Source organism: Anser anser, assembly GCF_964211835.1.
Source record: "Anser anser genome assembly, chromosome: 1".
NCBI classification, from domain to species: Eukaryota; Metazoa; Chordata; class Aves; order Anseriformes; family Anatidae; genus Anser; species Anser anser.
The window spans coordinates 176,650,648-176,678,332 of record NC_139720.1 but is presented as its reverse complement, the minus strand read 5'-3'; the positions used below and the strand labels follow the sequence as shown (position 1 = coordinate 176,678,332).

Below are 27,685 nucleotides of genomic sequence, written 5' to 3'. Positions count from 1 at the left end.
AGACTTAATGAGTCCATTCTCCAGCTGGATGAAGCCATGCCATACCAACTACTAAGAATATTCCTCTTTATATCAAATTAACTACTTCCTTTTCATTAAAAGCAAACAAATTAACAAAACAAACAAACAAAAAAATAAAAAGAGGCAACAAGGTGTTAATAAGCAGAGAAGTCTGACCCAATATTTTTTCTCTTTCTATAAGACTTCATAATTTAAATTTGAGAAAAAGATAGTAGCAAGGAATGTTTTACTGCATGGTGTTAGCAGTGTCTCTGGTATATGCCTTCCTCCACTTAAGGAGTCCACTTAATATTTTGGGAAGTATTCAGTTGCCTGAACATCAGTGTCTAATGACTTTTGAGATACTCCAGGGAAGTCAAGATGTATATGCAGGGTTGACAGATATCATACGGGAATGCAAGGGAATTGCAGCATTCAGTAACAACAGCTGGGAGCTAGGCAAGATAGCCTATAGCATCTCATGAGCAAGAGGTTATTTATACATGACTCAAGTGCATAAAGCTATCCAGGTATTTTAGATAGCCTGACTTTGTCAAGGATGCAGAGTATAATGACAGATCTTATAAGTAGGTCCGAAGGACAGTAAGCATGAAATTAGCCCAGGGAAGGAATTTCCTTCCCATCCTTACTTCTTCAGCACTGGACTGTTGGCACTGTTAAATTCTGTTGATATTTAATAAAAGCATCTGTGCCTTGCTTGCCTCCAATTACAGAGCTTCATCCTAGGGCCACTTTTGAGTTTCTTACTAGCATTGATGCTTGAAGCACAGCTATAACAAAAGAATGGACTGACTTTTTTTTTTTTTCCTGCCTCTGGCTACCATTCAGTGCTTTTTTTTTTTATTTTATTTGTCTCAATTTTGTTTTTGGTTGGCGAGCCTAAATGACCAGCCTGCAGCAATGCCACCCCTGTAGGAGTCCATTTGATCAATCTTCTCTCTATGTATAGCCTCCCAGGAACGGAAAATATCAGTGAAAGATGTTGCAGTGCCCCAGTTACATGCAAACACACATAACCACTACTACAGCACTGTCAGGGCTATTGAATTGGCTAGAGAGAATAATGGGGATTCTTCATGATAAGCCATGATAGATAATGTGAAAATACAGTTTATAATTGTTAACAATGAACTCAACATCTGAAGGTTACTTCAGAATTGCTGTATAAAGCTACTTTAGGGATAAAATTCACTTCAGATCATGGTCAACATCTGTTAGAGAGAAGGAAAAGCTGGAGGAAAAAAATCTGTCCAATTTTATCCATTCTTATCTTTCTAAGAGTCTTCTTTGATAGCCAGATGACTAAGAATAACTGGTTTAGAATCTCACATTTAGAAAGTACACAATACAAAATTAGAAAGTACAGGAAAAAAAAAGAGAGAGAGAAAATGTAAAAAAAGAAAATAAAACAACTGACATCTGAATTATATTGAACCAGGCATGCTTTCACTATTTAGCAAGCGCTTATCAGTTACATAAATTCAAACATTTTTTGAATTTTCAGTCTCTAACTGTTCCACTTTTTCCAGTATGTAACTATTAGTCTTTCCTCAGTCATCAATGTTAGTACTAACTATTTTTATTATCAGTAAGTCAGGCATGATTCAAACACAGCATTTAGGCCATAAGATGATTAAAAGTTCTGTTTTCCTATACATACAATTAGACCTATATTAGATTATAAATTTTATTGCAACTATTGTACATTACAGGAATCAATAATGTACCTGTATCTACACCTTCAGCGCATTATTTGTTACATATATATGTATATTTACACAATATATATTTCTGAGTGATAGTATGTAAGAAAAAATAAAACTGGCATAAACAAAAATGCAATTTGGTGGATAAATTTCTGAAGTTATTTTGTACTGCATCTTTTAACATAAGCTATAGAATTTGGTTGTCTAAGTTCTTTCTATATCATACAATATATGATTTTCAGAATGCTGTAAATTTTTCACATTTTAAAAACAAGGCCTTTCCAATGTATCTAGACAGAAAAAAAAAAAAAAAAAAAAAGGAATTTGGCAAGTTCAAAATTCTTGAATTTAAGGTTAAGAAAACAAATTCTCTTCTATAAACTGGCATGTACGATATCAAAGAGCATTACTGATCCAGCTCACAAACATATATACAATTTCTCATACAAACGCAAATAAAAATATATTATCTTTGTTGTATTGCAAAATGTTACTCTGGGAAGACATCTGATATTCCCATCACACTAGTCAAACCAGGCTTAAAACAAGGTATTGCAAGTAAGAGGAATATTCTTCTTGCATGCCTAGAATTCAGGTTAAATCCAGCAGTCTCTGAGACACAGTAGATTTTTCCCCTTTTCCCCTAAGGACCTTCAGGTTATTCAGCAAATGGAGCTGAACCACTCTACCATTTTTCAGTCACTGTGCAATAGGCCCTAAATGGAAAAGTAGTCTGACCATGACATACAACTTCAGACACTGATTTGTCATCCAGCTCAACAAAAATGCTTTTCTAAAGAGAACTGAGATAGAAAATTTCTTTTCATATTCATATCTACATTTAATTACAGATTCAGCCTCACAACCAAAAAAGCCCAGAATAGACAATCACCACTGATGAGCACTGGGTCAAAGAAAAGCTAAGCATATACTATATCTGTATTTTTCCCTTGAATTGAACTTTCTCCTTAATAGCAGCAAGTAAAATCTCCTTTCTCTGCTCGTATATGTTTTCGTCTTCAAATTTCAGTTTCACAAAGAACTACATAAGTATGTCCACTTTTCATAAATATAGTTGATTATATGATAAATTGTATATCTTTGTGATAAATTATCTCAGCTTTATGACATGGTCCACCTTTCTATAAAATTCTGAACTACAGAACACTTGTAGAGAAACAGGAAGGAATATTTTATTTACTTATTTTAAATTAAAAGTAACAGGGAGGCATTACTTTCTCTTTTCAAATCCATACTATTTTATTTTTTTTTCTCAGAAAACATGACTTCCTAGTATACAGGATGAGCAGGACTCACAAAACTCTTTTTATATCTGAAATGTCAGAAGTTAAGTCCATTTCTTAGATGACACGTAAAGCTAGAAATTAGAGTTTTATGTTACTGGAAAGGATCAGTTTCCCAATTTCTAACTTTGGAGTATCCCAAGATACTAGATGTTAATGTCATGACATTTCAGATATAGAGAAACTCTTTAAAGCTATATTTAGAAGTTTCAAAGGCTTCCTCTGAAACCTGCACACATTTGGACCTACAGCAACCAAGGGATCTAAATTCATATCAACAGTTCAAGAGATAATCCATAAACATGCTTTAATGCTTTGAAATGCACCTAAAATAGTTTATTTCTAATGTGTGGCACTTACAGAAAATATGATGATGTGATTATACATTAAAGGTTTTACTACATAAATGTAGGTCATCCAGAACAAATACAACTGATGGCACAGACTTTCAGAAAAGGTAGCCTAAAGTGAAAATTTCAATCCAGGCTGAGAGAGGTAAAGAATAAGTCAGCTTTTTATGTATTTATTTAGTAACCCCACAAAAGAAATATTTCTCATTGAAGATATTGCTTTTTCATTCCAAAGTTCATGTTAGAAAAAGCCATTTGCACCCCAAACGAAAATTCTTCAGTCCTTTCTTCATCATCAGGAGTTCTACAGAACAAAATATTTAAAGACAAACAAAGGCAAGGTTTTCTGGTTTACAGCCTCATAATGAGGTAACACATTATTATACAACTTTTCTTACTTCTGTTATTTAGATTTCTTAAAAATGTATTCAAGAATATGTATTAAACTGAAAAGAGGAATATAAATGCTTTCAGAATGTAAATGCTGCTATTGTATCCTTTCGTTTATAAATGTATTTATAAAGTCCACTGGAGCTTGATTTTATTTAACAAATATTTCTCATCATCCTCACTCTACTTATATCTTACACATCAACTAGTTATGAAAGAATTTAAAGTCATAATCAAGATGAAAAATAAGAAAATAAGAAAAGTCTCACACTTATGGTTATCAACAATTTGTAAGGGAAATACACTAACATCAGATTCTTCTTTATTCGTCTCCTTGTTTTTGGAGGACAATCATTTATACATTTGTCACACCTGATAGAAATAAAGAAACAAATATAATCTTATGGATTTCCCTTAAGCTAACATTATTTCTATGTGATTAACTCCTATCATGAAATATTTGTTATAAAACTTCATTTGAGTGGTTTCTTTATGAATTAAAGAGTAAACCATTGCCAAATACCCCTCTTTGTTACCCCAACACAAGCAATGATGTTTTACAGGTGCAAGGCTAAGAATATCAATTAGCTTGAAAAAAATATCAAGTAAATCTCTTTTCCATCTTTTGCATATGTTATAAGATCATCCATATACAAGTCCATCATAAAATATATGCTATAAGTGTTACTACTGAGCAGAATGCTGAAATTTTAGGAAGCATCTTTCCCAGAAAGACAACAATTTAAAGATTGTCTTAGAAAGCACTGCAAAACTAGATGTTCACACACAGCCAGTTTTCCCATAAATGAGGTTAATTTGTGTTAACAAACTGTCAAAGAACCTGTCATATTCTATTGTCTTTCGAAGTACAAAAATGTTAAACAGATTACAAGAGTGAAATAATACCCCAAAGAAATCACATGCAGTGAAGAAAATCAGTTGGTTTATAGCTTCTTATTTTGAAATTCCACTTACATCTGATTCTAAGGAGTATTTGTTTGCTTAAGTTTTGTTTGCTTAAGAATACTAGTTTTCATTTTCATAATATTTTCTTTAAAATTGCTGTAATAATGGCAGTAGTTATGGGGAATGTTTATGCAAGTTCATACATTTCACTCCATCGTAAACTTTAATTAGTAAGTTGATCCTCTTCCCTCTCTGAATTTTTAATGAAGTAAAATATTAAATTTCACATATTTGTGAAAACAAATCCAGAGTACAATGGATAAGAAATGTTAATTTAATGCAACTTTTTACAATGATAAAAAGTACATCAACTTGCACTGGAAATTTTCAAGAAAGATTTTGTTTGTGCTGTAGCTACTATATGGTTAGGACAGTTATTTATGCTACATTTGCAGTTTTAGACTGTACACTTAAGAAACTTTAGGTTAATTTATCACTGAAAACATACATTTGAAGTGTCATTTGAAATATCATTCTTAGTTTAATAAACTAGAATTCAGAGTATCATAACACAAGGCAAATTCTGGTCTCATACTGCTTTCTACATGGTTTTCAGAATAATTGTTTTGATTTCCTAGGACTAAAGTTAGCACAGAAACATAAGACAAATAGTGAAAATTTTACCTATTCCCTTAATGCTTAATAAAAACATAGTAAATATGATAAATTTCATAACTAGATTAACTTCTGGCACATAGCTTTACTACTACAAGTATAAGAATATAGGAGGAAATTGAGTGTTTTATCTCTTTTTTTTCTTCTCTTAAAAAAAAATTCAATCAAAAGTTTGATATTAATATAGCATACTGGATAAATAAGTGGATTTTTTTCCTTTAAAACACTTCTAAATTGCTTCTTTGTAGCCAACTTAAGAACTGCTTGCTGAAATCACACCATATTTGCCTTTGTATCATTGAAAGCAAACAGCCTTCTTTACTGTGTAAAGTTAATGAGTCCAACTAATGAGTCTCCAATACATGGGAGGAGAGACAGGAGAAAATAACATCGCATTCAGTTGTGTTACCTCAGGGAAGAGTTATCGTGCCTTTAAACTCCAGTTCTCTCTGATAGATACATTAACCCATATATCAGTTTAGTTCTAATATGCGAAACAGTCTTTTGAAAAGTTTAATTAAAAGTTCAGTGTCCTTTCAAGACCGAGTCTTCTCCTGTTCCATGCATCGAAAAAGTCTACAAAAATCACTGTCTCTACTTGTTAGTATTCTTTAGAGTGACTTGTATAATGCCACATGCCCAGAGTTGATTCTTATCATTTCCTATGAGTGTAAATACCTTGAACTCATTGTTTTCAGGACATTAAAAAATTTTCAAGAGTCAGAGAGAGAAACATGAACATACAACTACATGGGCTATTTATCTAGACAATTAAATTCAAAGTGTGAATTTAAAACACTGTAGTTACATTTGCATAACTCTGGCTTACATAACTTTTTCTAAATGATGTGTATATATATATGTATGTATATATATAAACATATAAAAATATGTATATATGCATGTACATATATATGCAGACATGCATATATATATTTATATGCATACATATAGATGTATGTATGTGTATACATACATATAAAAATTTCCAGATAGGTTGGAAGTGGATTAACCAAATCCAAAGAATTATTCTTATTCTGGAACAGGAAATTCTACATATATATTTATACTAGTCTACTTCATCTTAGTCTGCCACTACCATTTTACCAACACAACACAAAAAATCTATGTAAATGGATCCTAATGATGCAGCTTTAACTGTAATGTTTCTAAATGGTTGAGATATCACTCATGAAAAAAAAAAAAAAAAGCAACAACAACAACAAAAACAAACAAACAAAAAACAATAGTCAAGTAATCCTTCAGTGTGTTTCCTATTGAAAAATGTAGCCTCTGGAGTAAAGTTTTAAAATTATGATTCACAGATACAAACATATTTACTGGATGACTAAATTCAAACATGCCTATTATTCACAATATACTGTCATATCCTTTGACTTTTATGTCCTGAGTCATCACTTCATCTATTTACCGACAAAAAGCTGAATTGACTGCCTCCCTTTCTTTGTATATAAATACATATAAATATAGTCCATCTATAACCTTAAACATGGACTTATCCTGAAAAAAAAAATCTCTAAACTGTTCTTGTTTTCATTTTTTGCATTAAACATGAAAAGCATAAGTATTTGAAATCCAGATTTTTTTGTTTATTATTATCTCACAACCTTCAAATTAGAAAATATATTTCACAGAAATGATTAGCTCTTATTCTGCTTTAACACTTGAAAGGTTACAGCAATAGGAAAAGGAAGAGCTTTAATTAAAGAATGAATTACTGAATACTCAATTTTAATTGATGTAGCTCTCTGCTATTATTTTGTGCGTTTATAGATATTTTATGTGATTCTATAATCAAGATGACACACACAGACAAAAAGCAAGACTTTAACCACTAAGGCTAAAGAAGGAAGGGCTGCTGTAAGATCACATTCAGCCATTTAAGTTCAAGAATCATGTGAAGTGTGGTTTCCATGACAACAAGTCACTAATTGGTAACATAAAGTAAAAATCAACCTTGACGGAATTTGGCAGTGACATGGAAGCTGGGGAAAAAAAAAAAAAAAAAACCTTCAAAATAATTATAGGACAATTTTCCTGTGTGATGAAGAAATACAAGCAACCCCATGTTCCCATGTTCTGAGAAAGGATGAAAGCACCTGGAGTTCCAGGGTTATTTCAGATTTGGCAAAGCTGACTGCATACACTAGTCATTGTGTATTGATAGTCAACACCTACCTTCAGCAACAGATAAGGAGAGATGTTTGCGATGAGTTGATGAAGGATTTTTGCATCCTTGGGCTACAGATCAGCAAAGGAAAATGCTGTAGAGAATGCATGAAGTAAATAAAAGACACAAATAACAGGATTTTAGCATAAAGTCATGGGGTAAGAAGAAAAACAAATTAAAGGAGAGCAGAGGGTAAAAAAGGAGCTAAACTCAGACATGCCCCCCTTTCTAACTTATTAGTAAGGGTTTCAGACACCTCTAGCTTGCAGACAAAGAGTCTTTTGAGAATAGAGGAAACTATCCGGGAAACACAATGGTACCATTCAAAATTTACCGATTTATGAACTGCTGCATATCATTTGTAAAAATTGCTTCAGCCTGCGTTACCTTTCACCAGCTCTGTAAGTTGACTCACTGGGTCACTAGGAGTGAACAAGAACATTTTGATAAATTCAGTTTCCATGACAATGAATTAGCCATGGAAAAGGGGGAGGTGTTGAAAGATCTGTGTTCTGTAGAATACTCTTCAAATGTTTGCCTGTTTTCATTTTTAGCCATTTAGTTCTCATGGCTCTGTTCCAGGACTCTTTAATTTGCCAGTAGCTGTTTTTCCTCTACAGATTAGAGGAGTAATTCATCAGTGGATGTTTCACTCAGTGGTCCCATCTAATGTAAGAGAACATAAAAATGATTTTTTCCAATTATGCTTTTTGTTTGCTTAGAAAGAATGCAGCAGGCTCTCTTTTTGTTGTTGTTCCACTACAACCTGGCTACAGAATGCTTAATTTTTCTTATTTATTGCCCAGTACTATACTTATGAGTACAATTGTACCTTGCAAGACATTGGGATTTCGTTTTAAATACCAATGAGCCCCCAAAACAAAACAAAACAAAACAATGATTTGTATTTTTCTTCCACAGGAACAAGACAATAAAAGAATGTCACATTCCAAAGCTTGGTATAGCCTGCATCAATGGGAACTGCTGAGAAAAAGACCTGAGAAAACAATTGCTATTTATTTTTGATAGAACAGTATAAAATTATTTTTCATTTGTCTGACTTATGAAAGGCAAAGCCAATAGGACATCTTTTAGTGCCAGAACTGAAGACTACTTAAATTAGTGAATGCCTTTTTGCCACTTTCAGTTGGTCTTGCACGAGACCCTTATACTAAAGAGATGCAGAGTAGAGGTATTTAACCATTCATAAAAATATACTTAAAATTCAGAGTAAGATGAGGGAGATCAGGAGAACCATTTACAGTGACTATTGGGATAGATAGGTTGCCACCTAGAGACAACTGAGAAGGATTTGGCTCCTTCAGAAAGTAAACCTGTTCTTATGCATCTCCAGCAATATGCTCCGCATTGCCATTAATAAAAATTGAAAGGGCTGAACATCTTCCTTCCTGTCTCTGCCTGCTTAACGGCATAATTTTGTGTGATGTACAAGAAATTGAAGTGTCTTTTTTGTTTGTTTGTTTGTTGTTTTTTGTGTTTTTTGTTTTGTTTTGTTTTGTTTTTGTGACGTTGTTAATTGTTGTGCCAGCCCGGCATGGAATGAAGTGCCTGAATGACTTGCAAAAGAAAAATAATGTTCCTAGCAAGAAAGAAGAAAGAGAGAAAGAGAGAAACAGGAAAAGAGGAAGGAAGGGAGGGAGGAAAGGAGGAAGGGAGGAAGGGAGGGAGGGAGAGAAAAAGGAAGGAGGGAAGGAGGGAAGGAGGGAAGGAGGGAAGGAGGGAAGGAAGGAAGGAAGGAAGGAAGGAAGGAAGGAAGGAAGGAAGGAAGGAAGGAAGGAAGGAAGGAAGGAAGGAAGGAAGGAAGGAAGGAAGGAAGGAAGGAAGGAAGGAAGGAAGGAAGGAAGGAAAAGGAAGGAAGGAAGGAAAGAAAGAAAGAAAGAAAGAAAGAAAGAAAGAAAGAAAGAAAGAAAGAAAGAAAGAAAGAAAGAAAGAAAGAAAGAAAGAAAGAAAGAAAGAAAGAAAGAAAGAAAGAAAGAAAGAAAGAAAAAGAAAGAGAAAGAAAGAAAGAAAGAAAGAAAGAAAGAAAGAAAGAAAGAAAGAAAGAAAGAAAGAAAGAAAGAAAGAAAGAAAAAGAAAGAAAGAAAGAAGGAAAGAAGGAAAGAAGGAAAGAAAAAGAAAGAAAGTAGCTTCTCAGTATAAAAAAGAGGAAGAGGAAGAAGAAAAGACAAGGAGGTAGGGTGGGAAGATAGGAGAGAGAGAAAGGAGATGGAGGGAACGAGAAAAGGAAGGGAGAGGCAGAGTGGGGGTAGTGGCCAATAAAGGAGAGGGGGCAGGGAAAGAGAAGAAGGAGACAGGAATAATGAGAAGGGGAAGAAGGGGAAGGGAAAGATTGGGAACAGGAAGAAGAGGAAAGGGGAAGGGGAAGGGGAAGGAGAAGGGGAAGGGGAAGGGGAAGGGGAAGGGGAAGGGGAAGGGGAAGGGGAAGGGGAAGGGGAAGGGGAAGGGGAAGGGGAAGGGGAAGGGGAAGGGGAAGGGGAAGGGGAAGGGGAAGGGGAAGGGGAAGGGGAAGGGGAAGGGGAAGGGGAAGGGGAAGGGAAGATAACACTTGTACTTCTGAAAAATATTTTTCTATTTCAATAAGAAGAAAAAATCATAGTCACTCACATATATTGTTTTCTGTCTCCATAGGTATTCACAGAAGCATGTATATTGACAGATAAATCCATATTTTCACTCTGAGTCATTCACTCATACATGCTCTCATAGACACAAAGAAGGAGAAGGATGGTAATTTTAAACCATATTGCAGGCAAGGCATCTATCTTATCCTAAAAACTTAAAATATAAAAAAAGTATATGCTAATTTTCCAAAATGCAAATGTCATTAATACTAGCCTATTGTGAAAATACTGCAGAGCTGTAAATCAACGTAACCATTTTAGTCAATGAGATTTAGTTGTTCTGAAGCAGCCATTCACAAAAGAAAAATAAGGGGAAGGAAAGATGAATTTGAGTTGATTGAAATTCAGTAAATCGGTAGCCTTGAGTCTCTCAGTCTTGATTTAAAATAGCAGGGGCAGTTGCCGTCAAGCACTTGAGTGCATGTGGACAAGAATAAGCCTAATGACTTCTTTTGTTCATCTGCCATGTGGAACTATTTCAACATTCTTATCTAGGATGTGAGCGAGGTGTGCTAATAGCTCCACACTTCCACTCCTGGAACTGAGGAACGAATGTGGGTAGCAATGCACTCAAGTCCCATTGATATTAATGGTGTGAGATCGCTCAGCCTACTCCTTTCAGTGAAATGCGCTTAAATGCCCACTGCGAGAAACAGATGTCGGATGCTTCTTCAGTCTATCCATGACCTTCAGCTGGCACCAGACACTGCTGCACGTCTTGTCTTGTTAACATTTTCACAGGTGAGAGATGGATAAACAACCATTTTCTCAAACTTGTAGATTGTTAATAAGTGTCACAAAATACACACCGGAGCTCAGGTGCAGATCATTAAAAAAGAAGCAAGAATGAGAGGAATAATGACATGTCAATCCACCTTAAGCCAAGCTTGACACCCCCGTGATACTTGTTAGCACCATGCACAGGGAATTTTGCCTTCTGTTCTGTGGAACTTGAACCAGGAATACAGCAGTGGAACTTATTTCCAGATGCTTTTGGTTAAACTTTGAGACCTTACTCAAATTAAGGAAGAAAAGAAGAACATTCAAACATTCAAAATTTCATTTTTTTTCTTAATAAAGGTTTAAATGATCTAGTCAAGCACTGTGAACTTTAACTAATAGTTTCATGCTACAATAATGGCACCTATTATTCGAATTCATTTCCCATACTGACAGCACAACTCAGGCATACTCCAGACTATGACATTTTAAGTGACTGGTGATTTTCAGTTGTGCTTTCTACTGTATGCATATATGAACTACAGAGTGGAATATTTGCATCTGTGTGTACACAAAGGCTTATGTGTTTCTTCTTCTGCTGATATATGGGAACATATATAAAAAACATACATCATCCTTGAAATATATGTATTTTCCCACACCAATTTTAATAAAAAGGGGAAAATACTTCAGATACATAATAAAATTTCATAAGTTTTCATTGTTTCAGTCAAGACCTTGCTATTCCAGCATTTATCTGTGGTGGTTTTACTTGGGTGGGCAGCCACCACAGCTGTTCTCTCACTCTCCATCCTCAAAGAGGAAGGGGGAGAAAATGCGACACAAAGAGCTCAAGGTTTGAGATAAGGATGATTTATTTAAAGCGAAAAGGAAGAGGGGGAAAAAAAAAAAAAAAGAAAGAAAAAAAAAGATTTAAAAAGATCAAAAAAAAAAAAAGGCCGCTTGGAAGCAGACAGAGGGAAAAGCAGTTACTCTGTACTTCCGATCAACGAGCAATGTTCAGCCACATCCTGGGAAGCAGGGCCTCAATACACGTAGCGGTTTTTCGGGAGGACAGACACTTCCACAACGAGAGTTCCTCTCCCCCTCCCTTCCCCTTTCTCACCTTTTATTGCTGAGTGTAACATTATCCTTATCACTTTATTTCATAATACAATGATATGAAGTGTAAGAAATAAATAGAAATGGTAAATGTGATATTGAGCAGAAAATTAGTCAAATTCACATTTTTTAAAGAATCTTTCATCTCTCACAGGATCTGTCATAGCTACCACATGCAGATGTCATTCAGTTTGTATGTGGTGTTTCTTACACATAAAAATGAACCACTGGCTTCCCACTCCAATGCATTAGAAGCAGACATAATCATAATTTGGAAAACTCTTCCTCTGAATAGGTAACTTCTACTGAGCCACTTCTTAAGCAGGGATACTTGAGGTGCACAGAATAGGAATCTGATCATTCATAGAAAAATGTGGTAGAAAAGTACCTCTTATTTTTTCTCTCCTTTCAGCTCACAAATAAGTAGTTGAAGATTTTGTTTCAAACTAGTGTAATGATAGGTAAAAAGCACACATTTTTCTAGGTTTCTCCACATGGTTTGGGAATCCAGGCCTATATGAGGTAAAATTTGACTCCAACGTGTTATTTTGATTTTTCGTCTTTTTTTGACAAGATTACTTATCTGTGATGTGCTGACTTCAGGTTAATTTCAGTTAAGGGATAAATTCTGCAACTGACAAGTTGGCAGTTTGTTTCTTCTGAATTTAGCATAGGAATTCATGTTAATACATGAGTGTTACCACCAACTTGAAGCTGACCTAGCAACCAAATCATAAACATAACACAGAATGGAGACCAAGTAGTTCTTTGAAATGGCATATCTACAGATTTAAGAATCAATTCCTTTTATTTTTAATGATTTTTGCAATAATAATAATGATAATAATAATACCTCTAAATGTTTTAAATAAAACATTTTCCTCAAAAATACACATTTGCAGACACTGCAATTTTAAGAAAACCTCCATGCATCAAAAGGTGAATTACTATTTTTCATCTGGGCTTTTTTCAGTCATTATATGGAAATAAATTAGAAAATGTGAATATATTTTCCACTTCTTTATCATGTCTGTTACGAACTCCTATATATACTCTTTGCACAGTTCTGGGGTGTTTTGTTATTGCTGTTTCTTTTTTGTTGTTATTGTTTGTTATTTTTGTTTTTGTTTTGTTTTGTAAATTAGGGGAAGTTCCTGGGAAACTGTTACTAGATCTGCTCTTACAGAAGTCTTGTCAGTGTTAAAAATCAGTAAGAGCCTACTCCAATAAATGCTATTAGTTTCTCAATAATGCCAAAGTCAATAGCTGCTCTTGTAACAGTGTTACAGTTTAAGCACTGCTGCAGGCCTGTGCTAGTCTTGAACACAGGATCAAAGAGATAAAAGCAGAGTGACTGCATTTCTTTCCCTTTGTATTCTGCCATTCTAAGGATCTTTACATGAGTTTGATTCTCAGTGACATTTTGTCATTGATCTTTTTTAACATCTCTTTTGCATCGTTTTTTTTCAGGAACCCCCTTCAAGGAAGATGACATCTGAGCAAGTTACAAGCATGTGTGCCTACTGTCTGTGAGAATGTAGGAAGTTTACCCACCACCTTTACTAAAGTGGTGTGCCTGAAGAAAGATTTCTGTATCCTGTTGCCTGAATATTTCTGTGTCATCGAGTATGAAAGACAAATTCTTTTGAATCAAATATAACAAAAGACAATAGGTTAAGTCAGTGACAAAACTAACATATCAAAACAAACATTGATCTAAACAGTGCAGATTCATTTAGACTTGTTAAGTATCTACTGTAACATACTATGAGACTTTTTTTGGAGTAGGTGTCTTTCATTGTAACTCTTTGTCCATATGTGCATTAGGTAGGGATTTTTTCCTAAAGCTCAGAACATCCACTGTTGAATTATTCTGAAATCTGGCAACTGTTTTGTTGACATAAATATAAGATGAGCTTCTTGCATGCCATACTAAAATGTATCAGAGATTATGCTTTTCAGTGTTTCCAGTCTTGAGTAGAATCATAGAATCATACAATGATTCGGGTTGGGAGGAATCTTAAAGATTATATAGTTCCAACAACCCTGCAGTGGGCTGGGACACCTCCCCCTACACGAAGTTGTTCAAAACCCCATCCAACCTGTCCTTAAACACCTCCAGGAATGGGGCATCCACAGCTTCTCTGGGCAGCCTGTACCAGTGCATCACCACCCTCTGAGTGAACAGAATTGAGTAGATAGCTAGGATACTAAATAACAGTGCAAAACTTAATATAAAATGGGGGGGGGGGAGGGGGAAGTAATTTGTTTTATGAAAAATTCTGAGGTTCAACTATTATTTTCCATTGTGCTTTAGGAAAGGAACAAGGACATAAAAAAAAAAAAATCAATCTGCTGATTTCAGATTGTACACTTAAGTGATGTGTTCAACTTTTTATATGCAAATACAGATTCATTTACCTATCCACTTTATAAAGAGCAGATGATCTCCAGAGAGAAATTTGGATTTCAGAAGAGCTGAATATTCTGCTGGGAAGTCTTTACTTCACATGGAAAGATAGGGGGGAGCATAAAATAAGACACAAGTAGACTGCTAGTTTATACATTTTGGTTAAGTGCCTAAAATAAAGAACAATGAAATATGGCACAGTCTGGTTCATTATTCACTCAAACAATCTTTACAGGTGGTACTGTGAAACCAAGTCTGAAAACAGATGTAAATCAGAGATCTGCAGCTGATTCTTCCATAGTTCAAATGACAGCCATAGGCACCTAACTACAGGCCATTCAGGAAATTCTCTGTTTTCCTAAGTAAAAATTCCATCTACCCACAATATCCAAGAGTAAAATTATATACATCCATATGAGATTTTGTTTACGATTAATCAAGAAATGTTGACAGTAAGAAGTTATGTCTGATACATATATATATATATATATATATATATTCTGACACTTCCTTTCCTGATTAAGTATGGAGTTATTGTAGAGAATCAGACCTTGCTTTGCTTTGCAAGCTGTAGCCAGAAGCCTCATGACTGGAAAAGGGAAATAAATCTGACAGTCTCTAGGAGAGCAAAAGTCAGTTAAATATCAGAACTGAGTCCTTTTGGTTTCCAAAGACAATCGTGTAGTACCTGTGGAACTCATTCAACCTGAAATATATATATATATATGTATAAATTACACTATGATTAAAGAAAGAACCTCTTGTCATTTCAATAAAATCATGATCCATCAAAACATAGCAGGCAGGAACAACATAAAAAATTGGGAAATATTATTAGTAGTATGAAAACACCGTTTTGCCCAGACTGAACTGGAAGAGAGATATTATATTCATTAGCAGTGTCTAGCAACATTTTTTGAATGAGTTAGTGAAAGAACTAAAGTTAGTGAAGTAGTTGACAGATAAATCCACATGTCCTAACCCCAACCAATAATGAACAGGGAAGTAGTCATATAAGGAAAAATGTAACAATTTCTTCAATTCACTTTCTTATACTTGTCATTATTTTTAAGCCAATGCATTGTTCCTCAATTGTTCTGTATAAAATAGATGTTTTTATTGCAAGTTTGTCTGCACTGAGTTCTTACTGTGCTCTGAAAATAAAAGGTTTTCTCACCACTTTTTTTTTTTTTTTTTTTTTAAGTTCAGGGGTAAATGTGTTCATTCTGGTCAATTCAAGGAAAGGCTTATTTCTTACAGACAGCTAGTATAACATGTCTCAACAAAATAATACAAGTCTTCTCTACCTCAGTAGCTATTTTTTTTATTTATTAATTTAAGTTTGTACTTGTACAACCATTTGTACTGTGGTAATATGTCACAATTTTCTATATCAGCAAGTAAGTTCCTTTGGCACCACAATCTATTATATTCCTTCAGAAGATAACTAGCAGTATAGAGCAATATAATCACATAATTTTTTTTAATAAGTGAAACACTGGCAATGTAACCAAGTTGTTATACCAACCTGCAGTATAAACAGACAGCAGAAGCAGCTTTTTGAGAAACTATAAAATCCTTTCAAATGTGTTATTTATAACAAAATACTGGATAACAATGTTTTAGTTGTGATGGTTTAAGCATGTAAGAAACACATGGATTAGGATTCATATCATCATAACATACAGAATGTAAACACTTAAATCTTAGCTTTCTTTATAGTTAAAGGTGATAAATGGCCTCCAGAGGTAATTCACATAACCTACCCTAAATGCCACCTTTAGGAAGGGGTGAATTTCTCTCTGGAGGTATTTGTTTCTGTAAAGACAATTTGGAGTCTAACTCAGATACTGTAATGTAACAGTACAATTCCTATCTGAGAGGACAAATCTTAATCAAAACTAACAGAGAAAAGCCATATATCTATATCTTCTTATGAAGTTAGAAAAAGTATTTTTCTAACCTGTTGAATGGATTCTGTGCTTGGAAGTTTATCTGTTTTTTGACTACAATCTGGTCTGAAATGTGATCTCTCCTTACAAGCTTTGTGCTTCTGAAAACTCTTACATTACGGTACAGCATCTTTCAGCTTCAGAATACTTCTGGTTTCCACTGAATCCCTGGGTTCCTGATTGTTCTGGTCAGGTGATGTGGTTAGGGTTTTGAACCCTACACAGCACATTATTGTTTACTGTGTGATTTTTCATACTAAGCTTAAAGCTTTCCTTCTTTACAGCATATTGTTTCCTTTCAGATATGCTGTTTTGCAGGGACTCTATGTACTTACATCATATATTTGTATGTCTTTCCTGTCAAAGGAGATGACTCCAACACAGCTTAGGCATATTTTAATCAAGAATCCAAAAACATTTATTTTATCTCAGTCCAAATTTAATGTTCTTCAGTGGCTTTCTCCTTTTTCAGTATCTCTTGACTCAAAAGAAGAAACATCTTCATGATATATTTATGTTAAATACATACTGGGGGTCAGGAAGGAGGGAATTGAAAATAATTTTCAAGTCCCTTAGGGATGTGTGGTTATTACTGCTCTGCAGCAGCCCCTGCTGGAAAAGGACACGTGTCAAATGCATAGGTCTCGCCACAGCTATGTCTGTCAAACCTGCCACTTAATCACCAGTTAGTTGTGTTCCAGCACAGTCATCAATGACCTCTAAGTTCACTGTAACCTGGAACTAGTTCTCCTGCCATCTGCAGAATGGCAACTGCTTATTCTCATCACAGTGAACACTGAATGCCAAAAGAATAAATAATGCTTTTGAGTCTTTTCTGATATGTTTGTAGCCTCGAACAAAGAGGAAACTAAAAAATATTAGTATTAGAGAAGCAAAGCAATACAGTGAAGATAAACCACCCGAGAAAAGCTTTACTTGAAGTACAAGTCATGACATAGTGTCCAAAGAACATTTTTCACTGAGTGAAAGCACATTAAATTGTGCTAGTACTGTCTTCTCTTCCATGTGGTTGTTGACAGATGTTTGGAAAAGAAAATCTTCCTTTCTGCTTGACCTTAAAAGCTGTCCCACACAGATCTTTTATATTTACAATGCTAAACAGTAAAACAGTAAATTAAAAAGGGGAATTCTTATGGGACAGAAACAAAACATTTTTGCTGTGTTACACAAATTACATAGAAAAATATAAAAAGTTATTTTCCCCAATAATATTAATAACAACAACAACAACAACACTTATCATTTGCAATACATAACTAGAGTGGAAAAAATGTCAGTGATTGCAATTTGTTTTGCCATACATCCATGAAAATTACCTACAATAGAAAAAAATACTGCAGGCAGGATGTGATAAAAACATATGTTTTCTTGTATTTATCACCACATTTAAGCCATTCTTCCCAAACAGCTTTCTAAAATGTATGCATTCGTAATAGGGGTAATATCCCCTCAGGGTTAGGTTGAGTGAAAAACAGTAGGGATAATTCACGTGAATGGGAATCCTGTAATAAAGAAAGCTGGAGGAGCTGGGTGTGGGGAAGAGCAGGGATGGAACAATGGAAGACAGGAAACAGGACACAGAAGACAAACTGATTTAAAGATTTGGAATGACTTGTTATTTTTGCTATAGGAAAATTGTCTTAAAAAGGAAGAGTGATTAAGTTTTAAACAATGACAGAACACCAAAAGAACAGTAGCCTCAACAGAAACAGTACCCTGCAACGGAAGACAAGTGCCTCTGGGTTAACTCCACAAGGAGTTTTATGTCTCAGAGTTGTTGGATCAGAGTTGTTGGTATTTTCCCGTAGTTTTTCAAGTCCAGGTGGACACTCATAATGTCCTACATATTAAAAGAAAATCAGAGGAACATGACTTTTTTTCACAGTTCTCTCTACATGATACACAGGCAACACAGGCTAGTCCAATAACCGCACTGAACAGCACAAACATAAAAATTAGAAAAGAATTCAGGAAATGTGGGGCTATTAAACATGTGGGTTTTGTTGAAATATGAATTACTTCCACTACAAACATATATAAACTTTTTGTTTTCATTTTTTAAATTTAAATTAAAGAGAATAAATATCTTCCTTATTTTGCCTATATTCACATTTTTATTGGAAGGAGTGACTTTCAAAGTTGCTTAATCTGAGAAGGAATATACTGCTTTATTAGACTAGAGTCTTCATAAATAATCTAATTGCCTTACAACTGAATAGAGAAGAATTGCATCAAAGCATTAGTAAATATTTGATATGGAGTACTTACTAGAGTATTACACTGAGAAGTTCTCTTTTTGACAAAGAAACTGTTTCTGCCTGTAGGTACTGACTGTAAATTTGGCGAAATAATACCCTAAATGTTAGGTAAGAACAGACAGAAAGAAACATAAATGAAGAAATGTAGAATGAGAAGTCAAAGAGCTCTGAAGCTGGTCACTGGATTTGTAAATATGACAGATTAAGTTTAACGAGCTTTGACGACACATTCAGGAGACTAAGTATTTAAAGGTTTTCATGCCTGCATAAAATGTTGCAGTTCTTAAAGAATTTTCTATGATTGTCTTCATGAATTCCAAATTTCAGTGAAAAATGAAAATTTGTGTTCTTTCCTTCTTTCAAAGAGCAATGCTCAATAGACAGCTATGGTTAACTGGCACAAATATATAAAACCCATCAACATTAAAAGTCATACTGGGTGTTTGATGTATATCAGTTTTTTTAATTAAAGGACATATAATTAGTTAAGATACTGTGAATAGGAATCAATAGACTAGAAAAAGATTCTTAGCTTAAAAATATAGTGGGAGCTCAGTATTAAAATGGCATGTCTGGGTGAAAGATGGAACTTTGGCTTCTTCCAACCCTAATTTAAAAAGAAGTAAGCAACACATGACATAGTCTGTATTTCCTCTCTGTGCCTGCCCTCCAGCTGCCAGCAGCTCACTGCACTGCTAACACAGCTCTAAACTGGAAAGATATGGATATAAAAGATGGACTATTCAGTGGATAAGGAATTGGCTGGATGGCCACAGCCAGAGAGTGGTGGTCAATGGCTCTATGCCCAGGTGGAGGCTGGTGACAAATAGTGTCCCTCAGGGGATCATCTTGGGATCAGTGATGTTTAATATATTTATCAATGACACAGAAAATGGGATCGAGTGCACCCTCAGCAAGTCTGCAGATGATACCAAGCTGAGTGGTGCAGTTGATACTAAAGAAGGAAGAGATACCATCCAAAGGGACCTGGCCAGCCTGGGGAAGTGGGCCCACGTGAACAGCATGTGGTTCAACAAGTCCAAGTGCAAGATGCTGCACCTGGATTGGGACAATCCCATAGAAGACTACAGGCTGGGAGAAAAACTCATTGGGAGCAGCCCTGAGGAGAAGGGCTTGGCAGTTCTGGTGGAAAAAAAAAAAAAACCAAAAAAAAGCTTCACATGAGCCAGCAGTGTGTGCTTGCAGCCCAGAAGGCCAACTGTATCCTGGGCTGCATCAAAAGCAGTGTGACCAGCAGGTCAAGGGAAGGAATTGTCCCCTTCTACTCTGCCCTTGTGGGGCCCCACCTGGAACACTAACTCTGGGGCTCCCAGAACAAGAAAACTGACCTGTCAGAGCAAGTCCAGAGGAGGGCCACAAAGATGATCAGAGGGCTGGAGCACCTCTCCTATGAAGAAAGGCTGAGAGAGCTGGGGATGTTCAGCCTGGAGAAGAGAAGGGCCCAGGGAGACCTCATTGCAGCCTTACAGTAGTTAAAGAGGGCTTATAAAATAGGTAGACAGTGACTTTTTACTCAGGCAGATAGTGATAGAACAAGGGGAAATGTTTTAAACTAAAAGAAGGAAGATTTAGGTTAGATGTTAGATGTTAGTAAATTCTTTACTGTGGCTATGGTAAGGCACTGGAACAGGTTACCCAGAGAACTTGTGGATGCCCCATCCCCGAAGGTGTTCAAGGCCAGGCTGGATGGGACTCTGGGCAACCCAATCTCATGGGTGGTGTTCCTGCCCATGGCAGGAGCACTGGAACTAGATGGTCTTTAATGTCTCTTCTGACCCAAGCCATTCTATGATTTTGTGAGTCTACGATTCTGTGAAAAATCATTAATATATTACCATGGCCAGCCAGCAGACCTCTCCAGAATTTATTCATTGTTAATGAGCTAGCAATACTTGGAGACTGTTTATATGCTTTTGAAAAAAATAAAATAAAATAAAATAAAAAATTGAGTTATAAAAAAGAAACACTAAAGCTTCACTATACCAATGGACCAATGGGTATTTGTACCTTTGACAATCTTCTTGGCAACTATTATAACAGCTGTGTCTTTGAAAGGAAAAAATCGTAAGAGGGCAGCTTATTAAATTTTGTAAATCTTAAGGCTTGCCTGCAAATGCAGAGCACTGTGGCTGATTTAGTTGTTGGCCTAGAAACTCTGCTGTTAGGACCATTAAACAGGTCCAGAGTTTAAGTCTCACAGTAAATTATAGAGAAGAAACAGTCACAGAATCTTGCCTTGTACTCTCTACCTTTAAACTCTGTACTGGCTGCATTGCAGCACACAGAGACTCTGAGAGTATATGTTTGTTCCCAGGCTCCAGTATGAACAGGGTTGCACTGGTTTGAACAATCTTGATCAGTCCAGGCAAATGAAGGCTACCACACTTTTTACTGATTCCAGTGACAACGATAAAAAGGAATAAAATGGACTGAAAACCCAGCTGATGTGATGCCAGTGAAGGGACCCTGATCCAATGGTCTTTTATGGGTTTTCCTTTCTTACGTCATAAATCACTCAAAATGCTATCTAAAACAGATTTGTGTGGTCCCCATTGTCTTGATCACTGCAGATGCTCTAGTTGCCCTTCCTTAAAACTGGATTCAACTTTACAAATAAACCACACTGCCTGCAAGGCTAACAAAGTACTAAAACACAAGGTAATTACTGTAGACGGTAGAAGATGATGACAACAAACTTTAATTCAAGAAAAAGGAAACATTACTTTTCTATTTCCTCTCAGATATTTAAGGTGAGTATGCAATTACCAGAAAATAATTAACAGAGTTACATACTCTCTTCTGATGACTGCCCAGCTAGAAACAAGACAGGTAACAGTTCGGAACAAAAGGATGTTAATTCAACTGAAGTGAGATATGGGTGGTTTTAATGGAGGTTTTAATTTATAGTTCTTAACAAACTGTTTTCTCCCTTTACACTGACTTACAGTGCATCATGTTGAAGTGTGGTGTGATTAGAAACTGACTCAGCCTGTGGCCTTTTATGAACAATGGAAGCAAACACGTCACTCAAATGGGTTTAGTTTAAATCTTCTCAGCAGCTCTCTTGGAGCTTAGTTTTCTATTACCTAGTGAGGATTTTTATATAATAGCTGAACACAGGAACCAAGATGCTTACACTTAGCATTGGGCAGGCTGTCCTTACATATTTAGACTAAGAACTGAAATGTGGAGTCACTGTCCCTGGGGGTGTTTAAGGAAAAGTTGGACATGATACTTAAGAACATGGTTTACTGGGTGACATTGGTGGTAGGGGGACGATTGGACTAGATGATCTTGGAGGTCTTTTTCAACCTTAATACTTCTATGATTCTATGATTATATGTTCCATATTTTGTGTAAATGAAGTAACATATACAAATAATGAAAATCTGGCTACACACTGAAAAATGTAAATCATTGTCTGCCAGCTGTCACCAGGGGGAACTATTCATTCTTGCAGCAATTTTTGAGGCTGAAATTATACAGATTACACCATAAAAGTACTCAAATGTTCACCAAATTTAAGACTGGCAGACATATAATGACTAACCAAAGGTTAATATTTCAAAGAAACATATTACATATAAGACACAACTTGAACTAACAAAACAAAGCGTACACCCTTCAGAATATTTTATGGATTTTGAATGCTACAATTACAATACAGCATGACCTTGATCTGTTAAAAATATATTTTTGCTGAAATCAGTAGAATATGATTCAACAGACAACTCTACAGTGTCTACTGTATGATGGCATAATCAAATGTACTCATCAGTTACCCATGATAGCTTTTCACCAAAAATTCCTCCATCTAAAACAAGTGTTTAGATGTTTCCTTGGCATCATTCATATCTCTCTTGGTGGGAGGAATGCTCCTAGCCATGCAGAAAAGGACCAGAAATATGTTTGTCAAGGTTATTCAGAGTCATGTGTTTTGTTAAAAATAAAATTAATTAATTAATTAATTAATTAAGTCATGGAGTGACTAGCACCTTGGCAGAAACATTTGAAAGAACATGACAAGGAGTTTGAAAGCAGAGATCAAAAGCCAGTAGTGTCCAGAGGAGGGCAACGAAGATGGTAAAGGGCCTAGAGGGGAAGACATATGAGGAGCGGCTGAGGTCACTTGGCCTGTTCAGCCTAGAGAAGAGGAGGCTGAGGGGGGACCTCATCACAGTCTACAACTTCCTCGCAAGGGGGAGTGGAGAGGCAGGTGACCTATTCTCCGTTATCACCAGTGATAGGACCCGCGGGAACAGTGTTAAGCTGAGGCAGGGGAAGTTTAGGCTGGACATTAGGAAGAGGTTCTTCACCGAGAGGGTGGTCGCACACTGGAACAGGCTCCCCAGTGAAGTAGTCACTGCACCAAGCCTGTCTGAATTTAAGAAGAGATTGGATTGTGCACTTAGTCACATGGTCTAAACTTTTGGGCAGCCCTGTGCGGTGCCAGGAGTTGGACTTGATGATCCTTATGGGTCCATTCCAACTCAGGATATTCTGCGATTCTATGATTCTATGATTCTAGTATGCTGGTGAGCAGTAGTGGTTAGACTAATTCCATTAAACTTCTCTCCATCCTCTCCTAAGTCCTTCAGTCCTCCAGAACAGCAATGGACCCTATCCACAGGTGACAAGGCTTAGAATCATATAATCATTCAGACTCTAAGACCATCAGGTCCAGCGTTTAACCTAGTACTACAGTCCACCACTATACCATGCTACTAAGTTCTAAATGTACGCATTTCTTGAAGACCTGCAGGGATGGTGACTCAACATGTTTCTTCCAATTCAGACTAGTAAGAGAGAATAAATGATAACAGGAATAAGAAGAATAAAGGAAATAGATCTAGAGGCTCAGTGGGTAAATAAAATTCATGCATGTTAGCAGGAATAATGCTACATGGAAAAAATGGCTTTACTTTAAACAAAAAGCTAAATACAAGTTCACAACAGTACGTTGTCTCAAAGAGGTATTATATTAAATAGTGTTACAGATATCATATTAAATAGTGTTAATAGACATATCACTTGTAAAACAAGTAAGATAATTATTGTGTTTTCGTCAACACTGATTAGGTCTCTGCTGTGTTACTGTGTTTAGTTTTTGGCACAATATTTTTTTAAAAGACAGACAAATTGGAAAGAGTTCAGAGGAGAGCAACAAAAATGATAAAAGGTTTGGAAAGTAAGATCTATGAGAAAAGGTTAAGTGAACTGGGCATGTTCAGACTAAGGAAAAGAAGACTGAAGGGAGGAATGATCTTTCTACAAACACATAAAGAGTTGCTATAAAGAGGATAGGGACAAATTATTCTCATTAGTCAGTGAGGACAGAACAAGAACTAATGGGCTTATACTGCAGTAGAGAACATCTAGGTTAAGTGTAAAGGAAAAACTTTAATAGAACAGCTAGAAACACAATATTCTGCCAAAGGAACCTGAAAAACTCCCTCTGAGATTCAGGTTTTAGCTTATTCTTGCTTTAAATCTGGTAGAGGGAGAATTGCACAGTGGTTAGGACTCTAGCCAGTTTCTTACTGCACTGCAGATTTCTTATGTGACCCCAGGCGAGCCAGTTAACACTGCATTTCAGCTCCCTAGCTGTAAAACAGTGACAAAAGCAATTCCCACAGTCCCACAGATGCTGTAAGGGCAAATAGTTAAGGATTCTGAGACACCCTATGAGCCATCTAGGTGACTAACAACTAAGTATACAAATTAAACATTTGAACTTGCCACAATGCAGAGACACCAACTAACGGGCATACCTGCAGGTCCCTTCCAAGCCAAATGACTTCTTTGACTGCTGCAATGTGCCTTAGTTAATATGTCTAGTCTAGGATGCACTAGGATGATCCAATATCTGAAAGAAAAGCTGTATGTGAGAGAAAAGACTAAAAAATAGCAATAAAGCAGTAGTGTGGCTGATATCACAGCTCATTAGCAGCCTGTCCCAACAACCTACTCAAATCAGTAGACTTTATTTTCATAGAATCATTATAAAATCATCATAGAATGGTTTTGGATGGCTTCTCTCAATTCATTCTCCACCCAGCTGGTATTTGTTCTTGGGACTGCCATGATCCAAGTGCAGGACCTTGAACTCAGCTTTGTCGAACTTCATGAGGTTCACACAGACCCACCCCTCAAGCCTGTCCAGGTCTCTCTGGATGGCATCCCTTCCCTCCAGCATGTCAACTGCACCACACAGCTTGGTGCTATCCCAAACTTTCTGAGGGTGCACTCAATCCCACTCTCCATTTCACTGACAAAGATGTTAAACAGTGGCTGTCCCAATACTGACCCCAGAGGAACATCACTCATTACTGATCTTCACTTAGGAATTGAGTCATTTACTGCAACTCTTTGAGTGCCAGCATCCAGCTAAATCCTTGCCCACTGAGTGGTCCATCTGTCAAATCTATGTCTTTCCAATTTAGAGACAATGATACCATGAGGGACAGTGTCAAATGCTTTGCACAAGTCCAGATATTTAATGTCAGTTGCTCTTACCCTACCCACCAATGCTGTAACCCCACCGTAGAAGGCCACCAGATATGTCAGGCATGATCTGCACTTAGTGAAGCCATGTTGGCTGTCACCAATCACCTCCTTAATTTCCATGTGCCTTAGCATAGTTTTCAGAAGGATCTGTTCCATGATCTTGTGGGGCACAGAGGTGAGACTGCCTAGCCTGCAGTTACCTGGGTCTTCCTTTTTTTCTTTTTTAAAACTGAGGGTAATATTTCCCCTCTTCCAGTTAGTGGGAACTTCCCCAGACTGCCACAGCTTCTCAATTATGATGGATAGTGGTTTAGCCACTTTATCCACCAGTTCCCTCAGGACCCATGAATGCATCTCATCAGGTTCCATGGACTTGTGTACATTTAGCTGGTCTTGAACCTGGATCTTCTCCTACACTGGGTGATTCTTCCATTCGCTCCATTCTCCAGCAAGGCCTTTGCCTTGTGGGGACTGGAGCTCTTGCCAGTGAAGACTGAGGCAAAAAAGTCATTGAGTACCTCAACCTTCTCCATATTCTGAGTGACCAAGTCTCCCATTTCCTTCCAGAGAGGGCCCACAATTTTCCTAGTCTTTCTTTTATCACTTATGTACTTATAGAAGCCTTTCTTGTTGCCCTTGTTCCTGGCCAACCCTTTGTAGGCCTCCTTTTTTTGCTCAAGTTTGGCCAGGACTTCCTTGTTCATCCATGCAAGCCTCCTGCCATTTTTGCCTGAATTCCTCTTTGTTAGCATGCATTGCTCCTCAGCTTGGAGGAGGTAATCCTTGAATATTAACTAGCTTCCTTGGGCCCCTCCTCCCTCCAGGGCTTTGTCCCACACTACTCTACAAAGCAGATCCCTGAAGAAGCCAGTCTGCTCTCCCAAAGCCCAGGGTAGTGTGTTTGCTGTGCTCCCTCCTAGCTGCCCTCAGTATGCTAAACTTTTCAGCTTTTCATGGTCACTGCAGCCAAGGCTGCTCTTGAGCTTCGCATTCCCCACCATCCCCTCCTTCTGGTGAGAATGAGATCCATCATGGCATTTCTCCTCATTGGCCCCTCTATCACTTGGAGAAGGAAGTTATCATAATGCATTCCAGGAACCTTGTGGATTGCCTATGCCCTGTTGTGCTGTCCCTCCAACAGATATTGGGGTGGTTGAAGTTCCCTCTGAGGTCCAGGGCTTGTGAACATGAAGCTGTTTCTATCTATCTATAGAGGGCCTCATCTGCTTTGTCTTCCTGATCAGGTGGCCTGTAACAGACCCTACTATAATGTCACCTGTCCCTGTCCTCCCCTTAAGTCTGACCCATAAGGTCTCTGTCACTTCCTCATACATCTTCAGGCAGATCTCCATGCACTCCAACTTATCATTGACACAGTGGGAGATACCTTCTCCGTAAAACTATGACTGAAGATGCTTTTTCCCTTTTCTGACAGGTGTACCCCATCAGCCCCCAACAGAGCAGGTTTCTCAAAGCACGTCCCATAGTCTAAGTAGACGAACCCCTGTTTGTGGCACCAGTCCTAAAACCATCTGTTGATTTGCCAGATTCGACTGGCCTTTTTTTTTCAATCCCCCTTCTTTTGACTGTTAGAACTGATAAAAAAACTACCTGCACTCCTGGGTCCTTTACTGCTGCTCCCAGAGCTCTGTAATCAATCTTGATACTCCTCAGACTGATGCTGGCTGCATCACTGGTGCCTACGTGAAACAACAACAGTGGGTAATAGTCATTAGGCTGTACAAGGCTTGGTAATCTCTTGATGACATCTTTGATACAAATCCCTGGTAAACAGCAGACTTCTCTCAAGAGTGGATCAGGTGAGCAAATGGGCACCTCCATACCTCTCAGAAGAGGGTCTCCTACTACTATCACGCATAGCCCTTTCTTAGTTGCACTGGTTGTTTTGTGAAGACTGCTGTTGTCTCTGTAGAAGATGTATCAAGACCACATACTAGTTATTAAGAGTGTGTAATGGTTTAACCTGGCCGGCAGCTAAGCACCACACAGCCGTTCACCCACCCTCCCCACTCCCTCTCTGGGATGGGGGACAGAATCAAAAAAAGTATTAAAACAAAACCTTGTGTGTTGAAATAGATACAGTTTATTAGGATAGAAAAGAAATGAAAACAATAATAATAATGATAATAGTATTATTAATAACAATGTGTACAAAAAAAGTGATGCACAGTGCAATTGCTCACCACCCGCTGACCGATGCCCAGACTATCCCCAAGCAGCCAGTCCCCCGACCCCAGCCAGCCACCCCATATTAATTGTTCAGCATGACGTCAGATGGTATGGAATACCCCTTTGGCCAGTCTGGGTCAGCTGTCCTGGATCTTTCCCCTCCCAGCTCCTGCTGTACCCCCAGCCTGCCTACTGGCAGGACAGTGTGAGAAGCTGAAAAGTCCTTGGCTTAGTGTTAGCACTGCTCTGCAACAATTAAAACATCAGTGTGTTATCAACATTATTCTCATCTTAAATCC

The 27,685-nt window shown here is 37.0% G+C and overlaps 1 long non-coding RNA gene across 5 annotated transcripts in view; it reads right to left on the bottom strand.

Moving 5' to 3' along the window:
- Positions 1-26,897, bottom strand: part of LOC310880950 — a 57,548-nt gene extending 30,651 nt beyond the window's left edge. For 3 of the 5 annotated variants that reach the window (XR_014572009.1, XR_014572010.1, XR_014572011.1), the window contains exons 1-2: positions 7,878-8,743; positions 7,552-7,637 (exon numbers count right to left, since the gene is read on the bottom strand). This is a non-coding gene — a long non-coding RNA (uncharacterized lncRNA). Of the gene's footprint in view, positions 1-7,551; positions 7,638-7,877; positions 8,744-24,460; positions 24,556-26,807 lie in introns of those variants that run through there. The other 2 variants (XR_014572008.1, XR_014572012.1) reach the window with 2 other exon arrangements.
- Between the last annotated feature and the right edge of the window lie 788 nt (positions 26,898-27,685).